Source organism: Chaetodon auriga, chromosome 23 (assembly GCF_051107435.1).
Source record: "Chaetodon auriga isolate fChaAug3 chromosome 23, fChaAug3.hap1, whole genome shotgun sequence".
Lineage (NCBI taxonomy): Eukaryota > Metazoa > Chordata > Actinopteri > Chaetodontiformes > Chaetodontidae > Chaetodon > Chaetodon auriga.
The window spans coordinates 5,729,146-5,749,634 of record NC_135096.1 but is presented as its reverse complement, the minus strand read 5'-3'; the positions used below and the strand labels follow the sequence as shown (position 1 = coordinate 5,749,634).

Genomic DNA, 20,489 nt, shown 5'->3' with positions numbered 1-20,489 from the left:
GTCATGGGAATAATGCCGCCGGATCGCTAGTTGGCATCATTTATGATCAGAACTACGACAGCATCTGATCTACATCTTCAGTGCATGAATCATGCATCAACACATGAATCATGCACAACCCTGATTTCTGCAGGAATGTGTACAATCCTGCATGCACAGTCCTGCATTGCATTGCACAGTCCTGCATGCACAATCCTTCATGTACAGCCCTTATTTCTGCAATGCAATGCAGGTGCAATGCACAATCCTGCACAAAAAACAAAACAAAAACAAAAAGGGTTAGGGTGTGGAAACTGAATCCCACCCCCAGAGTAACAGGGGAGCGGAGGTGCACGGTCCTTCCTCCAGTAAACTGCACCCCCACGATCCCAAGAATGGTCCTGATGGCCATCAAAACGTGTGCGCGGTCTGGCAAAATCCATCAGAGTCCTGATTGTGACTCATGACTGTTTTTTATTGTGTGGGTCTATATGTTTTTAATGTGGTTTTTTTTTTTTTTTTAACTGTTTTAACTATAGAAATGAAAACAATTGTTTTTAGAAAAAGATGAAAAAAAATGATGAATGAAAAATAAAATCAAATTTTTAATGTTAAATTATTGTTATTTATCAATAGAAATGTGCCCTCGCGCGACGTTTCGACCCTACCGGGTCTTCTTCAGGCTAAGGCACAAACGGAAACAAATGAAAAGGTGAGCATGTGAAAGCTACAGTGCTTGCAGACTGGCTGTATTTATAGGCTGTTCAGGTAAGTTTCATTTTCGCTTTTTCCAATGTGTTTTTAAAGCCCTTGTGTGTATAGTAATAGATGAAATAGATGAAAAATGTGAAATTTTCAATGAATTGTTTTTTTAATACTATGTGTGCATATTATGAAATTGTCATTATGAAATCATGAAAGAATCAAATTATTTATGTGGTATGTGAAGTAATAAGATGGAGAGAGGGGAATTGGGGGGGGGGGGTTGGGGTTAGGTATGGGGAGGGGGAAAGGTTGAGGTTAGGGACGAGGAGGGGGTTGGGGTTAGGATAGGGTAGGGTCAGGGTAAGGAAAGGGGGTTACGAACCGGTGCCCCCTCACGGGGGACCGGAAAGGCAAGGGCCATCCCCTGGGGTCCCAACCCCCGTTGACCCCAGGACCGTGTTTCATAAACATAGTTTGGGGGGAGGCGTTGCCACCTCCTGTACTGGACCTCCGTCCACTCATTCTGAGCTCCGCAGCTCATCTCAAAGTGTGTTTTTTATTATATCAAAGAATCAAAATGAAATGTATCTAAATTTAAAATTTTAACTGTATTTTTTAATTATTTACTATTCAAATGAAAAAGAATGAAAATAAAATACAATAGTTTTAATTTTTAAAATTGTAACTTTTTTTTTTTTTTTTTAAGTATTTATTGATCAAAGTAGAATTAAAATGAAATAAAAATCAAGAAAGTTTAAATTACAAAAACCAATCCAAAAAACTCCCTGAAAACAAAGTGGTCCGGCTTCTTCAGGTGGCACACGTAAATGAATGTATGGCGATTGGCAGTAACTGAGAGATGTTGTCTCTTCCAAAGTCAGAGCTGAAATGAGAGGGCTCTGCTGGAGCACCTCTCTTTATCCCCTCCCACTTCCTTAAGTTTCACTTTTGTTTTTTTCTACTTTCTCTATTTTAACCCCATAAATACCCAATGTTTTTGGCTTTTTAAATAAAAATAAATAGTATATAACCCTAATAATACATTTTAATGTATTAAATGGAAATTTAAACTTATTTATTTGATAATGTAGATGTTATTTATTAATGGTGGCAGTGCTGAGCTCCATGGACGCAATGCACATCGCTGCGTGTTCTTCTACGCATAGGGCAATAGTGAGTGTTCAATTTTAATTATAAAAAGAGAGATCAGCCAAAAAAAAAAAATTTAAATTTTAAAAAATCGAATTTGACCTTGTATTAAATATTCTTTTGTTTCTCTTGCTATTGTATTGTTGAACAGTGTGGAATTGATTAAAGCATAATTAAAAGCTTTTAAAACAACTAAATGTTTCAATTAAGGTCAAAATTGAAATATAAGCTTCTATTTTGGGTTCATATATTTTTACATCCAACTCCAGAGGAGTCAGTGCCTCACCAGTCATGAACCTTACCGCACGTCACTGATTGCTTCCCAAGGCAAAAGTAAACAAAACGCAGCTGTATTGATTCTTTTTTTTTATGTGTGTTCAAAATTTCAAATTAATTGCAATCATTAATACATTCATTGTCACAGCCCTAGTAATTTGAAACTTTTACATTTTTTTCTAGACCGATGTGCCATCTCCTCCCTATCCTGGTGAGGAAAATCTGGTGCAGCAACCACAAGCTTCTGTTTTGGTTGTAAAGACGGGGGTATGTTTTATACTTAACACTGTACATGACTATAGATATTGAGTAAGAACGGCTATAATGACTGATTGATGTTTTCTGTTTTTAGAGCTGCTGTAAAATGGGCAAGATGGAGATTTGTCTCACTGTTGCTTTTGTCACAGTGTCTGTGATAGTTTCCTTTCTCATTTACCTGTTCCTGCACTATTTGAAGGACAAAGAAGTCTAAATAAAAAAAAAAAAATCACCTGGAGGAGATTAATTATTCTGTGATTGATTACACTATTTTGTCACATAATGTGTCACACTTACAGGTTAACCATCCAAAGCAATATATTCCAAGTATTCAAAGTTAATCACTAATGCTTCCTAGTTTAGCATCCAAAGTACTATATTCCAAATGTTGAGTATTAATCACTTATGCCTCCAGTTTTTCCATCCAAAGCAGTAAATTCCAAATATTGAGTTTAAATCAGTAAATCTTCCACGTTCAGCATCAAAACCTCTATGCCTTCCAGATAGTCCATAATAATTGCTAATGCTTTCAAGATATGTAGTTATTGCCTGTTTGAGTATGTGGCCTGATCTATCTTAGTTGCTTTCTTTTGGATGGAGTCCAACGAAGTGGAAATTAAAGAGGAGCCAGGCTCAGCAGTGAGTACACATGATGCAAGAATGTACACACACACACACACACACACACACACACACACACACACACACACACACACTAGATATGTTTTTTAAGCAGTTTGTAAAAATCAAAACAAAGCAGTCAAATTAAAGAGTACAAGATGATACAAATGCAACTCAAATCCATTTATCCTGTTCAGAGTGACAGTCTGAGGTTACTGAGGTAAAATGCCAAACATGCAATTTTAGTGATGCATTATGTAGGATAAGCAACATGTAACTACAGTTAATGTACAGTCTAGTTCAGAAAAAAACATGAGAATGTCATTCAACAGTACATCAAACATCCAACTGCTTAATGACTATCTCCTCTCACTCAATGTGACTTGGTAGCATCCTCCATGTTTTTGGATGGGGAACAGTTCAAGCGAGGAGGATAGCAGTTCTTCAGGCAGTTCGGAGGAGCTGCCAGCATCGAGACCACCACCTGTGAGTCAAAAACATAAATCAGTACCATTTCTATGGTACACTAATCATTGCTAGAAGCACTGCAGATACAGCAATACTTCATGTTTTTTACAATAATGTATGTCATTTCTTTTTTCACACATTACATCTAATCATCCAACAGGGAAAACTTAGAAGATTGACATACCCTCCAGAATTTGACCGTTTACTGCAACAACTGTTTAGAAAAGAACTCAAACAGAAGTTCTTCACAGGCCAGAGGGTATGTTTTTGTTCTTCTGTGCCTTACTTACACTCTCATCCTACTTATACTGTAAAACATGTACCTTCCACATTACTTCCTTTCGATAGTCAGAAAGCTCTCTTAAAGCTTGTAGGAACTGGCATCAGTAAAATAGTCTCAAACAATGCACATGACAGTTTTTTGCCCATCTTTAGATCAGAGAGGTGTTAAAGGAGTCGCCAGAGCTGACAGAGGCCGATGAGAAGCTGTGGGAAAACATTACATAGCATACAATATGTTATTTTATCATTACAAATACTACTTGTGGTTGACAATAGACAAAGATAAAATCAAAATGAGTAATCCTTCCAATCTTTGCATTATAGTCACTTACACATGTATATTTTCCAAATATGGAATAAAAACCACTACTATTTCCAAGTATAAAGTATAAAGTTCTACATACTTCAAATATTGAAAATTAATAACTAATGGTTCCAAGTTTAGCATCCACAGCCATTTATTCGAGTTTAGAAAATCAATTACTAATGCTTCCAGGAAATCTATCTATAGACTTCATTGACAACTTTAATCTATTCTGGAACCGCTTCTCTCTTTTTAGGCCCGACGGAGTCCATCCAAATAGGCTGGGTAGCCCTAAGTTACCGACAACACGCCGCTCTATCTGCTGCCTTACGTGATTGACTGTATAAGGTAAGCCCCTCTCTCACACCTGAATCAGTAGCTCCTCTCTCTTCGTCAGCGGTTCCCCCTCAGGTCACTGTCAAAATCAATCACTAATGCTTCCAGGAAATCTATCTATTGCCTATTCTACATAATGCAACTAGGCTGAAATAGAAACATGAAAACTGTTTGTAAAACTAAGGAAGTATTAAACATATAATGCATAACACAACATAACACACATTTAACCACAAAATTAATTTCAGAGTGAGAAAAAAAAACAATTACTTCTACTTGCGCTCTCCCCAGCGACTGAATCACTTGCTTTCTTTGGTGGTCCTTTGCAATCCATAGGATCAATTCAAACTAACTCGCCTCAAAATACAGAAAGGGACACATATGTAGACAATACCACTGGTTGCAAAATGCACAAATGTATTTGGTACTCAGCACTTTGTATGTGTATGTGTTTTAAAGCACAATTGCCAATTTTTACATCAGGGGACCATCGAAGTGGAGAGTGAAAATGTTTTCAAGTTAGCCGCATTCGCATTGCAGGAGGCCAAAGGAGATTACACCAGTGCTGAGACTGTAGCATCAGACCTGAAGCAGCTCCTGGTTCTGCCCACCAGAGTATTAAGGGAGCACCCATCTCTCAATTACTGTGAGGACAAAGTGATTGAACATTACAAGAAACTGAAGGGGGCTGACCAGAGGACAAGCCATTGTGCGCCACCACACACCCATGGCAACACTCACCTCAGACTGTCAGCTGTACCCGCCTGGCCGAGAAGACTGCTGAGTTGGAGGACCGCATATCTACTCTACCAGATCCATGAAGCTGAGTTGCAGATATATCATTACCGTCGGCCCAGCGCAGGTTGACAAGGCCAGTGTCCGGATGCCTAACGCCACTTCTCCTGATCCTGCCTTCGTGTCTCCGCCAGAATCTGCTGCCGACACCCCTCCCCTGTCATCGTTCAGGATGACCACTGGCAATATCTTGGGGCTAAGCCTAAAGTTTTGATTCGCTCCACTCCGTCCAACCAAGAATGCTGGCTCGCTCCTGCCCACCCCGTCCACAGTTATAATTGGCGATTCAATCACCAGAAACCTCCGGGTTTTTAACGCAGTCATGCATTGTTTCCCAAGAGCCACAGTCCCAGCAGACCAAGAATGATAAAGATGAAGATCTTTTTCGCCTTTTAACCTCCTGTGGAAAGTCTATTTTTATATGCAGTCCGATCCCAACTGTGGCCCCTGGAGCAGAGCGCTTCAGCAGAATTCTTGCGCTCAGCTCGTGGTTACAGTCCGCCTGCAGAGAGCGTGATATAGGCTTCATTGACAACTTTAATCTATTCCGGAACCGCTTCTCTCTTTTCAGGCCCGATGGAGTCCATCCAAATAGGCTGGGTAGCCGTAAGTTAGCAACAACACGCCGCTCTATCTGCTGCCTTACGTGATTGACTGTATAAGGTAAGCCCCTCTCTCACACCTGAATTAGTAGCTCCTCTCTCTTCGTCACCGGTTCCCCCTCAGGTCACTGTTAAGACTGCACACAGTACTAACTCCCTCTGTCGGCATCCCTTGCTATACAGACCATTATAACAAACAGAGCTTCCTGTCCTCAGCACAAAGGTGGTTAGTGCACTAGAAATCTACGCCGGCTGACAGTTATTCTAAACAGGCTATAGTTCACCCCCTGCTTAAAAAAACAAACCTAGACCCATCCTTGCCAGAGAACTATAGACCTATATCAAAACTTCCTTTCATCTCCAAAGTCTTAGAAAAGGTTATTCAAGAACAGTTACTTCGTGTTCTTGATTTGCACAATATAGCCGACAAATTCCAATCAGGATTCCGCAAACTCCACTCCACTGCAACAGCTCTTCTTAAGGTCTCTAATGACATTTTAATGGCTGCTGATACTGGTCACTGTTCTGTTTTGATTTTATTAGATCTTAGCGCAGCATTTGATACTGTGGACCACCACATTTTAATTCATAGGCTAAAACACCTAGTGGGCATTTCAGGTATTGCATTAGAGTGGTTTAAATCATACTTGGCTGATAGAACACTCTCTGTCTCTGCTAACGGTTTTACTTGAGACGCTGCTGTGCTGGCATGTGGTGTTCCTCAAGGCTCAGTCTTGGGACCAATTTTATTCTCTATTTATATGCTTCCACTCAGTCTAATTATTAGTTCTTTCCCTAACATCACCTACCATCTGTATGCTGATGACATTCAGCTATACTTCTCATTTAAACCTGCTGAGATTGACAACCTATCTATGTTAAATGTCTGTTTATGGGAAATTAGGCAATGGATGGCAAATAACTTGCTTCAGCTGAATGATGATAAGACTGAGGTCATGATCTTTGCCCCTGATAAATTTCAAGTCCCTATTGAAGAGAAACTTGGTGCCCTATCCTGTTCTACTTGCTTCAACATGCGAAACCTCTGTGTAATTTTTGACCAGTCAATAAGCTTTGACAGTCACATTAAGGCACTGACTAAATCTACTTTTCTTTCATTTAAGAAACATAGCTAAATTAAGGTCTCTTGTCTCAATAGAAGATTTGGAGAAATTAATTCATGCCTTTATTTCCTCACATTTAGATTACTGTAAGTCCCCTTTTACCTTCCTCAACAGATCCTCAATTCAGCGTCTACAATTGGTTCAAAATGCTGCTGCTAAGCTTTTAACCCAGTCTAGTAAATGGCCTCACATCACCCCTATTTTAACTGAACTGCATTGGCTACCAGTCAAATTTAGAATTCAATTTAAAATCATAGTGCTCACTTACAGAGCCCTACACGGCCAGGCCCCAAAATATATCAGGAACTTCCTGCACCCTTACACCACGGGCCAAGCATTAAGATCATCTAACACGGGTCTGCTAAGTGTTCCTCGGACAAATTTCAAAACTCGTGGTGATCGTACTTTTGAATGTGCAGCTCCAAAACTCTGGAACAGCCTTCCAGCTACGTTGAGATGTATTGACTCTGTGGAAAGCTTTAAAAAACACTTAAAATCCCACTTGTTCAGACAGGCGTTTGGATAACTTCTGACATTTTACATCCCTCTCAATGCTGCTTGTATGACTGCATATTTTATGTGTTTTTTATGTATATATGTATTTTTATTCTATTCTATTCATTTATTTATTTTCTGGTGCTATATATTATTGTATGTTTATATGACTGTTGTATGCATACACATTATATTTTAATGTTGTGTAACTGTAAAGCACTTTGTGACCGGTGTCTGTGAAAAGTGCTATATAAATAAACTTTGCTTGCTTAGTCTTCAGAGAGTTCCACTTGTCGGGAAATTAAAGAGGAAACCCAAGAGGAACTAGGCTCACCAGTAAGGACACAAGTTATAGTACACCCCCCCCCCCCACACACACACACACACACACTGCTTTAATATGTGAAATATCTCTCTTCTTTTAAAAGTACTCTGAAAATTCTGAAAGAAATGTGAGTAAAACAAGAGTATTAAACAGAAGACACATATCTATTGCCAGTTTAAATGTGTGGCTTTTTTTTATTTTAAGGAGCCTACTAAGTATTGGAATTTCCCCCCACGGGACGAATAAAGGAATGCTGAAGCAACCTGTCTAAATGCTCGGTATGTAACAGCTCTGTAATGTAATGTATGTAATGTTGTGTTTTTTTAAAAGAAACTAAAATTCAAAATGGCAGCATTTAGAGGTGAGAGGGTCCTTATCCAGATCGCTGACTGGCATCTGACAGAAGTTCCTCATTACCATGTAAGACCATCATCCTAAGTTCTTAATTTTCTTATGTGTGCTGTATTTTAGACTCATTATGTAATTTGACAATAAAAAATTCTATATTCTACTGCAGCCCCTTGATGACGTGGGCCCTCCTCCTTATCCTGGTGAATACAACAGGGTGGCGCAAACACAAGCAGCAGCTGCTGTTGTTGTAAAGGCAGGGATATGTGTTATACTTAGCAATGTAAGGATGGCCTGAATGACTGATTGATGTTTTCTTTTTGTCATGCTGCTGTAAACCTGACAAGATGGAGATCTGTCTTATGACTAATTTGGCGATAGTGGCCATCCTGACTTTTGTTCTTGCATTATTTCTCTTTATCATGTTGATGCTGCAGTGAAATAAATGTTATTGTTCAAACCCACTAATTGTCATGCTTAATTAGGTAAAGTCCTGTATAGATATTTTAAGGTAACAAATGACACAAAATGGGAAGAATAAGCAAATCAAAAGCCTGACTCACCAATCCCAAGAATGTGATAATTATAGTCTTGATTCAAAAGACTGAATCCCTCATTTCAAGAAAAAGGTTGTTATATTTAATGCCCGGGACACACTGCCTGCGTGTGCAGTGCGTGTGCGTTCTGCATCTCATCTAGAGATTTAGAGAGTCTCGCCTATTTTTTCTGAGACGTGTGTGTGTATCTGCAAAATAGCCTGAAAATGATGTGTTTTTATTCATATTGACATAATACCATCAAGATTAAACAGAATCCCTTCATTTGTTAACAAGGCTTTTATTTATTCTATTATTTATGATGCTTATCAAAGGCAAACTCAATGTACAAAGACAGGACTGGCAGGCAGAGCCACGCAGCAGCGGCGCAGCAGACGCACTGCATGTGTGAACGCCACACGCGTGCGACCCGCAGCAGTAGAGGTAACGCCACGAACACGCACTGCTCACACAGGCAGTGAGTCCCAGGCTTAAGAATACTTGTTTTATTTTCATGTTTTCTGCAAAAAGTCTTATTCCAAATGAGTGACATTTTATACTATCTCCAGTTCCCAGAATACAGTATGAAAGTGAGTATTAATTTTTTATTCCAGCAATGTTAATTAGATTTGGTATTCCAAGTTTGCATTCTCTTCTACTTAATAATAAAAATAATAAAGAATTTTTTTTAGTACTTTTTAGACAATATTATATTCACTAAAAAAAAAAGTCTTATCCCAAATAATCCCAATAATACAGTATGCAAATAAGTATTAATTGTTAATTACAGCAATCAATGTTAAAAATGAGGATCGGTATTCCAAAATTTCAATCTCTTATACTTAAATATTTCCAAAACGAGCACATGCCAATCACATTTGTGATTGGTTGCCAATGGTCCAATGAGAAATGAGCTGGTTGAGAGTATAAATACAGCCTCCAGGAAATATCTTCACAAATGACAAGCAGCCGATGGTCATGAGATGAAGGTAAGATGCAATTACAAAAATAAAGTGAAAATGACTAATCCTTCTAATCATTGCATTGTCACAAAGCCAGTCAAGTTTTAGCATTTTCAATAAACTGAATATTAATCACTAATTCTTAACAAGGGTTAGCTGTCACAGTCCAGCATAGCTCTTACCTGTGCTGCAGCTCTTCAGCCACGCCCCATACCTGCCTATCTGCACACCTCGCCGATGAGAGTCATCAGGAGGGTATTTAAGCCACGCTGTCATTCTTCCCAGTTGCCTGATTGTCTTTGCGCCATGCCAGACTCTCCAGCGTTCTTGTCCAGACTGATCTCCGGTGTCCGACCTCGCCTGTTCCTGACTACTCCTTCTGTCCTAGCCCTGTGTCTGTGGGTGTGCAGATCTTACCGCCTCGGTGGTTTCAACCACGCCGAAATCTGTCCGTGATTTCCGTGTTCGATCCGCTCTCCTCACACTAACTCCCTCTGAGCCGGCTCTCTGCTCAGTACGGCACATTGTTGCTCCGGTTGTCCGTTTCCCTGTATTCCCTGTAAATCGGCCGGTACTGCAATTGGGTCCTCCACTAGCTCGTTACAGTTAGCAACATAAGTACCATATTTCATATGTTAACTATCGAGCGCTAAGTCTTCTAAGTTTGGCATCCCAAGTAATATATTACAAATAATGAATATTGAGTGCTAATTCTTAGCAGTTTAGCATTCTTACTTCCAAATAATGAATATTGAGCACTAAACATCACTTTACAAGTTTAGCATTCTAAGTAATATATTGCAAATAATTAATATTGAGCAGTAATTGTTAACAAGGGGAGAGGGTCCCTGTCCGGTCAGTTTCTGGAAAATGCAGGATGATCTTGTTTTCCTGGTAAGACGAACATCTTGAGTTTTTCATTTTCATGTTTAAGCGTGCTTCATTTTAGACTCATTAAAAGTTGAGTATGCAAGGTTGGAGAAACCAGCCAGAGAAGCTAGATTTTGTCTCAGTGACATGAAAACACCTAACATTATCATAATGAACGAGGAGTTGGCAATTGAACAGTAAGTTTTTCTGTTGTTATTTCTGGCTCACACTAGGATCTAGGCTGTGAGCAGACTTTGTTATTGTTGTTATTGTGTCACGGTGCACTCGCTCTCACTCTCTGAGTTTCGATAGTAGGGTCGGGTGACGTGGGTCACGATAAAATACAAGTGACTAAACCTTCCAATCTTTGCATTTTAGTAACTAGCCTTTCCAGGTTTAGGCTCTTAAGGTATGTATTCCAAATATTGAATCGAAATCACTACTGTTTCCAAGTTTAGAGTCCAAAAATCTACATGCTCCAAATACTGAAAATGAATCACTAATTTTTCAAAGTTTGCATCGAAAGCAATACATTCCATGTTGAGTATTGTTTATTAATGCTTCCAAGTTTAGCATCCAAAACAATATATTCCAAGTATTGAATATTGATTACTATTGCTTACAGGTTAACCATCCAAAGCAATGTATTCCAAGTATTCAATGTTAATCACTAATGCTTCCTCGTTTAGCATCCAAAGTACTATATTCCAAATGTTGAGTATTAATCACTTATGCTTCCAATTTTTCCATCCAAAGCAGTAAATTCCAAATATTAAGTTTAAATCAGTAAATCTTCCACGTTCAGCATCAAAACTTCTGTGCCTTCCAGATAGTCCATAATACTTGCTAATGCTTCCAAGATATGTAGTTATTGCCTGTTTGAGTATGTGGCCTTATCTATCGTCTAGTTGCTATGGCAACTAAGTGGATGCCTTTCAACACTTACCCATGAAGTCTTCTTGCTGCCTTTGTCCTGTAGCATGGGGTAGTACTGTACTATTCTCTTGGCCATAGCTGTAGCCTCTGGTTTTGATGGGTATCTGTCTGATTCTCCATCACCTTCGGCCCTGAGGATTGCAATCATACTGGTCATGGTGTTCCGGATGAGTTTGACATTTCAAAGTTGCCCTCCTCGCCTTTTTTTTTTTGCCGACTCAAAGTATTGTTTTCGGACTTGTTCAAGTTCAGAGTCGGTGTGCAACACATATTCTGGGAAGGACAACTTGACAAACTTTTCTGGGGTCATGCACTTTGCAGGATACTCTTTCACAGTGGTGGTCTGTGGCAAGGGTGACTCATTAAAAGAAGTAATACTGTCCTTTGAGTGAGAGTCTTCTCTGCCAGATTCCTGTAAAATCAAAAACCAACAAATAAAAAATACAACCAAATGGTAACGGCAACATTTCATGTTTAATTGTGTACATTAAGACTGAGGTTCCATTTGTTAGCCTCATTCAGAAACTGACCTCATCCAAATCATCATGACAGGCACGCCAGACTGCTTTTCTCTGAAAGAAGTTTTCTGGGCCTGGAAAAAGATCCCGCAGGTCTTCACGAGACAGGGTGCCCATCATTTCCTCACTGACGTTTGCAGCTGTGAACATTTTAGAATGAATGAAAAGTTGAATTATTGCGCTGCAGTGATCAGGGGGCGCCCAAAAAAGTTCTTCCAGACATTTGTACAAGAAAGAAAGAACATATCGTAATGGGCAGAAACATTTTCACATTAAGCATACAATACATTGCATTTGTACATCTATAATACCTTGAATTAGACCTTCACAACTTTGCTTTTCGGTCTGATTTCAGTTACACACGTTAATATACATAAGCAATTATTTTACATGCACACATTTTATTTAAAACAACACACTGTGAAAAAATATTTAAGAACAACAAGTTTTTGATAACATCTGGTCTTTATTTGATCCAAAGCTCAATCTACGTTAACCTTAGCCTTCAAAGTCGATTTAGCAATGTCATCTAGTTGGTCCATGCTCGTAACCTAGCTAATGATAGCAAGCTAGCTTTGAGCTCCCCTCGCCAGTTGGATCAGTCTGGCAGCAAAACATCACAATACATACTTAACACTTTTTTAAAAACACTTATAACGTTAAAAACTATATGGTATTTTCACCCAAAGTTGTGAAAATCGTATTAATGTACTTACAATTGTGCACGGCTTCAACCCCCTCGGTACTATGCGCACTTACTGCGTTTCACTAACGGCCGACATGCAACGCGGTGGTAGTCTCAGGTTAATGATGTCATAATCCGTCGACGGAGTTGTAGTTCGTAGATCGTTAGCGTTTAACTTAGAAAATTAAATTCAGGCTTAAAGATAGTGACAGTCGTGTTGCACAGTAAGGAATGTCATGATAAACAAAATGTGTAACTGTCATAAATGTCTGTTGGCCTCCAAATTTATTTCCGCGAAATTCAACAAACCTGCGGTCTGCCTACAAAAATACGTCATCACTGCGGCGCGGCGGTGCTGAGGTATTTAAACAAGAAATGAAACAAGCGGGTGATAAATGTGCTGCTGCTTATTTGTAAGACAACTTGGAGACCTGTACTACCACTCGAGACAGCTGGGCCCCTAAAGATAAGCTGAGCTTCGGCAAGTATTGCATTTAACTTTTGTGTACATACGTATAATGTTATCGTCCTTTGGGGTGTACCACGAAGCGTGATGGTGATGATAAATTATTAATGCGATTTAAGCACGTGATGTTCATTGCTGACTGTAACTCATCCTTAAAAAAAAAATAGAAAAACTTGTCTTCCTTTCATCAATGCAGCTGTTTTCTGATATAAACTGGTGATTTTCCAATAAAATGCATTTACTTGAATCCAGTGAAGTTTATCTCTTAAATCAAGATTATGTATCTTCGACAAATGACACCTCAGCTTGAAAAATGCATGAAATGTTAAATGAAGCTTGTTTCTTGTAAAATACAAGTAGCAGTGACTGTCTGTCACATTGTTACTCGATGCTTTGCACTTTTCTGGCACCATAAGAAAAGTTCATATGATGCACAACCTAGCCCAATTCCCATCGATGATGCACACACACAAACAAACAAGCATCCTACAATCAAAGGAGGCCTAAGCAGCCAATCCTTCCCTGATGAAACCATCATGGCCTTTCTGCATAGCACCAAAGGGGGAATGTGGAGGAGGAGGCTGTGATCCAAAACGCCAACGTGTCGGCTGCAGTGACCAACTGCAGCGTGAGCACCGCCGGCCTGACATGCACAGGAGAGCAGTATCTGGACCACCTGGGGATTGAGTACACCACCTGGGGACTGTGGGAGAATCACGTGGCTTTGACCGCCATGACCTTCGTATTCCTCATCATCGCCTATCTGAAACTCTGCTACATTAAGAAGTTCACTTAAACGTGTGAATTGGCATCTTTTCTTTCTTTCTACCGCTCTTGTGTCTGTAAGTATGGAGCTAGGAGGCGGTTGGTTTGGCTTATGCAGGAGGATTGAAGTTAGTCACTGCAGTGACTGTCATCTATGAACTGTCAACTATAATGCATAGTCTACACCCATGATGCACTGCAGTACAACTCTACTCATGATGCAACTTTCTGGCACCATAAGAAAGGTGGAATGTGCTAATGCTACATCCTCTGTGTTGAGATTACATTCTGGTTTGTGCAGTGTTACTCTGAGACACATTCTGTGTGTGGGCCAGGGGGAATATTGGAGGTATGTGACAAAACTGTCTGTTAACATATGATGCATGGTGTGTTTGACTCTCCAGAGCCCTGTCCCAGTCTACTCCCATGATGCATTGCACCTTTCTGGCATAACAAAGGTGGCATGTGCAGGAGGATTGAAGTTTGTAACTGCAGTGACTGTCAACTATCTCTCAAATACACTCTGCATATGATGCAGAGTGTATTTGACAGCTCTACCCATGATGCATTGCACTTTTCTGGCACCATAAGAAAGGTGGAACGTGCTAATGCTACATGTTCAGCCTCTGTGTTGAGATAACATCTGGTCTGATTACTTGTGAATGTATGAAGTATGAATTGTTTGAATATGTATGAATTGTTTATTACGGTGGCCCTGAAGTGCAAAACGCAAACGCAAAAGAGAAAACACGAACGCAAAAGAGAAAACACGAACGCAAAAGAGGAAACACGAACGCAAAAAAGAAAACACAAACGCAAAAGAGAAAACACAAACACAAATGAGAAAACACGAACGCAAAAGAGGAAACACGAACGCAAAAAAGAAAACACAAACGCAAAAGAGAAAACACAAACACAAATGAGAAAACACGAACGCAAAAGAGGAAACACGAACGCAAAAGAGAAAACACGAACGCAAAAGAGAAAACACGAACGCAAAAGAGGAAACACGAACGCAAAAGAGAAAACACGAACGCAAATGAGAAAACACAACAACATTAACTCTAACGGAAGAGGTAGGTACCTTCGGGTGGCATGACTTGACGCTGATTGGACGACGTCACTGCCCGTCTCTTTACCAGGAAGTAAGCCTACCTCAACGCATCGGTTTCAAAACATGAGCGCGATTGGTGATTCAGACTTAGTTGGTATTATCAAAGAGTACTTTGATGCCGAGCATACATATGACGTCATACTAGATATGCTGTCAACTTTTCACAACATTAAAATAAGACTAGACTGCACAACTCATGACTGCTCTGTCGGCTTGGCGGGCAAAGAAGGAAAAAAATGTTTACTTCCTGGTAAAGAGACGGGCAGTGACGTCGTCCAATCAGCGTCAAGTCATGCCACCCGAAGGTACCTACCTCTTCCGTTAGAGTTAATGTTGTTGTGTTTTCTCATTTGTGTTTGTGTTTCCTCACTTGCGTTTGTTTCCTCTTTTGCGTTCGTGTTTTCTCATTTGCGTTCGTGTTTTCTCTTTTGTGTTCGTGTTTTCTCTTTTGTGTTCGTGTTTTCTCTTTTGCGTTCGTGTTTTCTCATTTGCGTTCGTGTTTTCTCTTTTGCGTTCGTGTTTCCTCTTTTGCGTTCGTGTTTTCTCATTTGCGTTCGTGTTTTCTCTTTTGCGTTCGTGTTTCCTCATTTGCGTTCGTGTTTTCTCTTTTGCGTTCGTGTTTTCTCATTTGCGTTCGTGTTTTCTCTTTTGTGTTTGTGTTTTCTTCTTTGCGTTCGTGTTTTCTCTTTTGCGTTAGCGTTTTGCACTTCAGGGCCACCGTAGTTTCTTGTCAAATACAACTCAAAACAAGATCATTTCAAGATTGTTTGACTTAACAAGATATTTAAGATGCATTGTCTGAAAACAAGTCCCTCCATCTTGCTGAAATGTTAGTTGTAAAGTGAATTCATCTTAAATCAAGTGGGATGAGACATTTTGACTAAAAATAAGACTAATAAACTTTGTAAGATTTTCACCATATTCACCATATTGTCCTTTTCATTCTACTCCAGCCAGGTGAGGACCCTGTGCTTTACCTGGAAAAGCGGCCTCTCTCCTCACCGGTGCTGATCTTTGATGGAACAGTCGACATTGTCGCTGTGGGAAACGTACCAGTGAGCACCCTCCCCCAGGAGGATGTCTGGGAAGGGTTGTTGGTGTTAATGGCATACTACTGCACTTTGCACTTGACATACCCAAAATGTGTTTCAACGCTCCTCTCTGTCATTCAAACCGAGGTAGTTGGTGATGTCATCCACGACCAAGATGCCACTAGCGCATATAAGTAAGCAACAGCTGAATGGAAATCATTCATTGAAAAATAGGTGAATGCAGCATTGCTGTCAGGACAGTTGTGCTATGCTTGGTTTGGATCGCAGCACCTTTCAATAGTTTGTTTTGCTCTGACTGACCAGCTGCTCTGCACGTTTTGTACAGCGTCTTATAGTTATTTGCTGAAATGCCTCACCAGGGGTCCCACACATCCTTAAAAGGTTCTATTTTTATTTTCTAGAGGTCTCAAATGTTATATGGCACTTTAAGTGAGTCAGGTTGACCATTTTGTGATTTCTATTATTCGTTTTTAGTGGATCATCTTGTTTTGGCATTTACAGTGTGTGTGTGTGATTTCTGTGCCAAATTAATTTGGTCTTTGTTTGGGCCACAAAAAAAATCTTAAAATGCTTTAATTCCGATTTTAAGATTGTGGAACAACCCTGACACAGTGTTGATGGTGTAGTTATTAATCCTGAGAGTTAAATAAACGTTGGTGCTTATCATACATGCAGTCCTGGTTGTGATTTCAGTCGAGTCAGTCGAGATGTATAATCTGAGAATAAGGTCGGGTTTTAATTTTTTGGGTTTAGTTTTAATCATACTGCACTAGTACTGAGTAATCTTCACTTAAATTAGTAATGTTTTTCTTGTTTTTAAACCTTGATCTGCTAAAAATGAGAAAATAAAAAATGAAAACAAAAATTATTTGCTTATATTTAGCATTTTTCACTTATTATTAAGTTTGATTTCAAGTATTTTGACCTAAAAATCAGCATTTTCAGCTTATTTTAATCCTTTTACATACTTACCTGGGAAAACTTATTTCCAGATTTAAAAATCTTGTTTCAAGATTTCTTATCAAGTAAAATTTACTTGCTCCATGGACGGGTAATTTCACTAGTTTCAAGTAATTTTCTTCTCAAATGTAGTGTTTATATCTTATATTTGGACTAACCTTTTCTGCAGTGCACTGAGTTTGAGGTTTGGAGACCACATTTGAAAGTGGGAGCTCTTGCTGTCACGACCGCAACTTCCACACTGGCCCACTCGAGACGTCAGCACCACTGACGGTGAGGACGGAGAGGCGCCAGGTTTTCTGCTGTCGCCTAACCGCTGTCAGGAAGTTCCTCTGAGCTCCAGAACTCAGGGCTGGTGATCTGTACCTGCCGTCAAACTGATCATCACTCGGATCACTCTTACTGAGTTATTATGTGGATTTGTTTGTGCAATGCCCGTGGAGGTATCAATATTGTCTTTATTGTTGCTATGGAAACCAATGACCTCCCTCAAGCCCTGAGCTCAGTGGAATGTTGATGTCATCTCTGATAGATCAAAGCCACTTTGTGACGTATCAAAGGAGTGGACCAGGGCTTTGGAACACAGGTCCTTATATGGATGAGGTTTCACTCCAGGTGTTGCTGGATTGACCTGAGAGCCCATCCAGGATTCACATGAGGATTTTGTTGAATTCACTTTGATTTTACTACTTTCCAAGTGTTTTCACACAGATGTTTTGAGGTGTGGGAGATTTTTCAAGAGGCTTTGTGGGTTGGTCAGTGGTTGCAATGGTTTAAAAGAGATTTTACTGGAGGATTAGTGGTTTCACTGGGTTTGAGGTTTGGAGACCACATTTCAACTCAGTGGGAGCGATGTCCGTCCAGGTATTTTGCATGACACAGTGAGGACACCTGCCTCTCCATCTGTACACACTCATTTCCTATCAATGCGTGTTGGTACCTCAGCATCTTTCCTGGTGTTGTTGTGCTTTCTTCTCTCATAGGTTCCCGTGGATCATGGCTGTGCATGTAATGTGGATGATGGACATGGTCCTCTCATGTTTATGTCCCAGTTTCATACTAGGCTGACAGTAAGTTGTTTTAGTGATTTATAAGGATTTAGTGGTTATTACGTGTCTCACTCTTTTGGGTTGACAGGTAGATGTTTATCTATGTCTTTCAAAAGTTGTGTGAGGTACAGACACTCTTGGATGGTAGCGGCAAGTGCGATGTACTCTGACTCACACCTGGACAGCCTCGGTTGGCTGCTTTTTGGTTGTCCATGACACTAAAGTGCTGCCCTTGTATATGCTTATACAATAACCTGATGTGCTTTGTCTATCATTGACATCAGCAGCCCAATTCGTGTCACTGTATGCTTGTTTATCCAGGTTCTCATCACTTTTCCTGTAGCACAACTCTTTGTTAATTGTGCCTTTGAGATACCTCAGTATATGCTTAACTGTACCCCATTGCTGTGCAGTAGGTTCAGTAACGTGCTGTGACAGTTTGCTGACAACACAGCTCAAATCAGGTCTGGTCCAGACAGTCAAACAGATGAGGCTTCCTACTGCCTCTCTGTATCTTGTGTCATTATTCATCAGTGCTGCATCATCCGTGTAGTTCAGTTTTTGTTCACACGGTGTGGATCTAGGTTTACAATCCTGCATGTTGAACCTCTCCAGGAGTTTTTCAACATACTTTGTCTGTGACATTGTCACACAGTTGTCACTCTGGTTAAAATCAATGCCAAGAAAATATCTGAGTTTGCCCAAATCCTTCATTTTGAACCTTGCTGTAAGCATGTCTTTCACAAGCTGCAATGCATTTTCATCACTTGCTGCAATAATGAGGTCATCAATCCAAATAACCATGATCACCTTATCATGTTCTGTTTCCCTTGCGTAAACACAGTGGTCAGCCTGGTTCTGTTCAAACTTGTTTTGGGTTAGATAGTCATGCAAAACCTTGTTCCAATTCCTGCCTGATTGTTTTAGCCCATACAGTGACCTCTCTAGCTTACACACCAACTTTTCATGTGTGAGATTTCACCTCGTACCCCTCTGGCTGTTCCATGTAAATCTCACATTCTATTGGTGCATTTCAGTAGGCTGTTTTTACATCCATTTGCTGCAAAATCTAATTTTCTTGTGCTGTTTTCTGCATCAGCACTCTGATACTAGTCAAGTTAGCTGTAGGAGAAAATGTCTCCTCATCATCTACACCCATCTTTTGACTGTATCCCTTAGCACCCTGCACTTCTGCACTTTCTTAGTGTCAGGAAAGTAGACAATGTATGCTGGACTGTTTTTGTCATACCCGATGAAAACACCCTTTTCACACCTTGGATCTAGTTTTCTTTTGTCTTGTTTTTAAGCAAAACACTCCAACCCAAACCTCTGCATTCTAGACAGGTTCGGCCGTCTGCCTGTCAGTGCTTGGATTGGTGTCTGCTTTGTGCGTTTATTAAAACATCTGTTCCTCTCCACAGCAGCAGTCTGGACTGCATAAGTCCACAGTTGTTTTGGCAGATTACTTTCAATCAACATGCACCGTGCCATATCAAGAAGTGCGCGCCAATTGTGCTCAGCAGTGCCATTCTGGTGAGGAGAGTAAGGTGCTGATGTCTCATGTCTAATCCCATGTTTAATGAGTAGAGCCTGGTAACCTTTTCCTCTGTATTCAGAACCATTGTCAGATCTGAAACACTTGATCTTGCCGTATGGGGCTGTGTCAGCTAGAAACTTCTCTGTAGCTTTTTAAGAAATACACAAACACTGTACTGGAAAAGTCATCAGTGAATGAAAGTGCATATCTGTGACCATCTCTGGACTCTGGGTGGATCGGTCCGGCCACATCTGTGCGTATTAGCTCTGGAGGTGTTTTAGCTCTCGTATCAGGGTCTCTGTTTCTGGTTTGGAAAAATTTCCCAGAGTGCACACTTCACAATGTTGAGGTTTGTTTGTTGGATCTTTAATTTTCATGCCATCAACAACACTTTGTAACCTCTGAATGTCATCATAGTTGCAGTGCCCCAGAATCTCATGCCATGTCACACATCCTTCCCTTTCTTGAAGATCACGGTGGCTCTGCTGGCAGTGGCTGCTTTCACCGAGAAAATCGGATGGGATGTACAGGGCTGCCTCAGCGTGGTGTTCAGATGTCTGCCTCTGCTGTCAATCAGACAGACCTCGGCATCGCTGCGGCGCTCTGCCACCCCCTTGCACCTCGTGCTATCAGCCAGCTCCACACAGTGTGTCTCAGCCTGGAACTCCTCATCAAACCTCAACCATCAAACCTGAACTTGGCGAGATCTGTGATGATATGCGATGTTGCCCCGCATTCGACCCCCCCGGAGACATTGCATGCGTCGTCTTGGTCTCTGCGCTGTTTCCTTCTGCAGGTGGTGTCCCGGTGTGTGGTGCTCCTGCAGTGACTGCACCACAACTTGCGCTGGCAGGCTCTGGCCAGGTGTCCCTTCGGGCCGCATTTGAAGCACGCCAGGTCAGCTGCTGCCCTCTCTGCTCCCCGGTCAACTGCACTGGCAGGTCTCCCCCTCTGCTGCTGCATGCGCGCCTT

General features: G+C 40.6%; 1 protein-coding gene and 1 long non-coding RNA gene across 3 annotated transcripts in view; one reads left to right on the top strand and one right to left on the bottom strand.

Moving 5' to 3' along the window:
• Nucleotides 1-20,489, bottom strand: part of LOC143316078 (NLR family CARD domain-containing protein 3-like) — a 236,246-nt gene that overhangs the window by 153,304 nt on the left and 62,453 nt on the right. The window lies entirely within an intron of this gene.
• On the top strand, nt 1,890-7,718 carry LOC143316105 (uncharacterized). 2 transcript variants are annotated; one of them, XR_013076253.1, is made up of 4 exons: nt 1,890-2,376; nt 4,299-4,390; nt 5,745-5,836; nt 7,668-7,718. It is a non-coding gene; the product is annotated as an uncharacterized LOC143316105 (long non-coding RNA). The 2 variants fall into 2 exon arrangements; XR_013076252.1 differs by lacking the exon at nt 7,668-7,718 and having other exon boundaries at nt 5,745-6,592.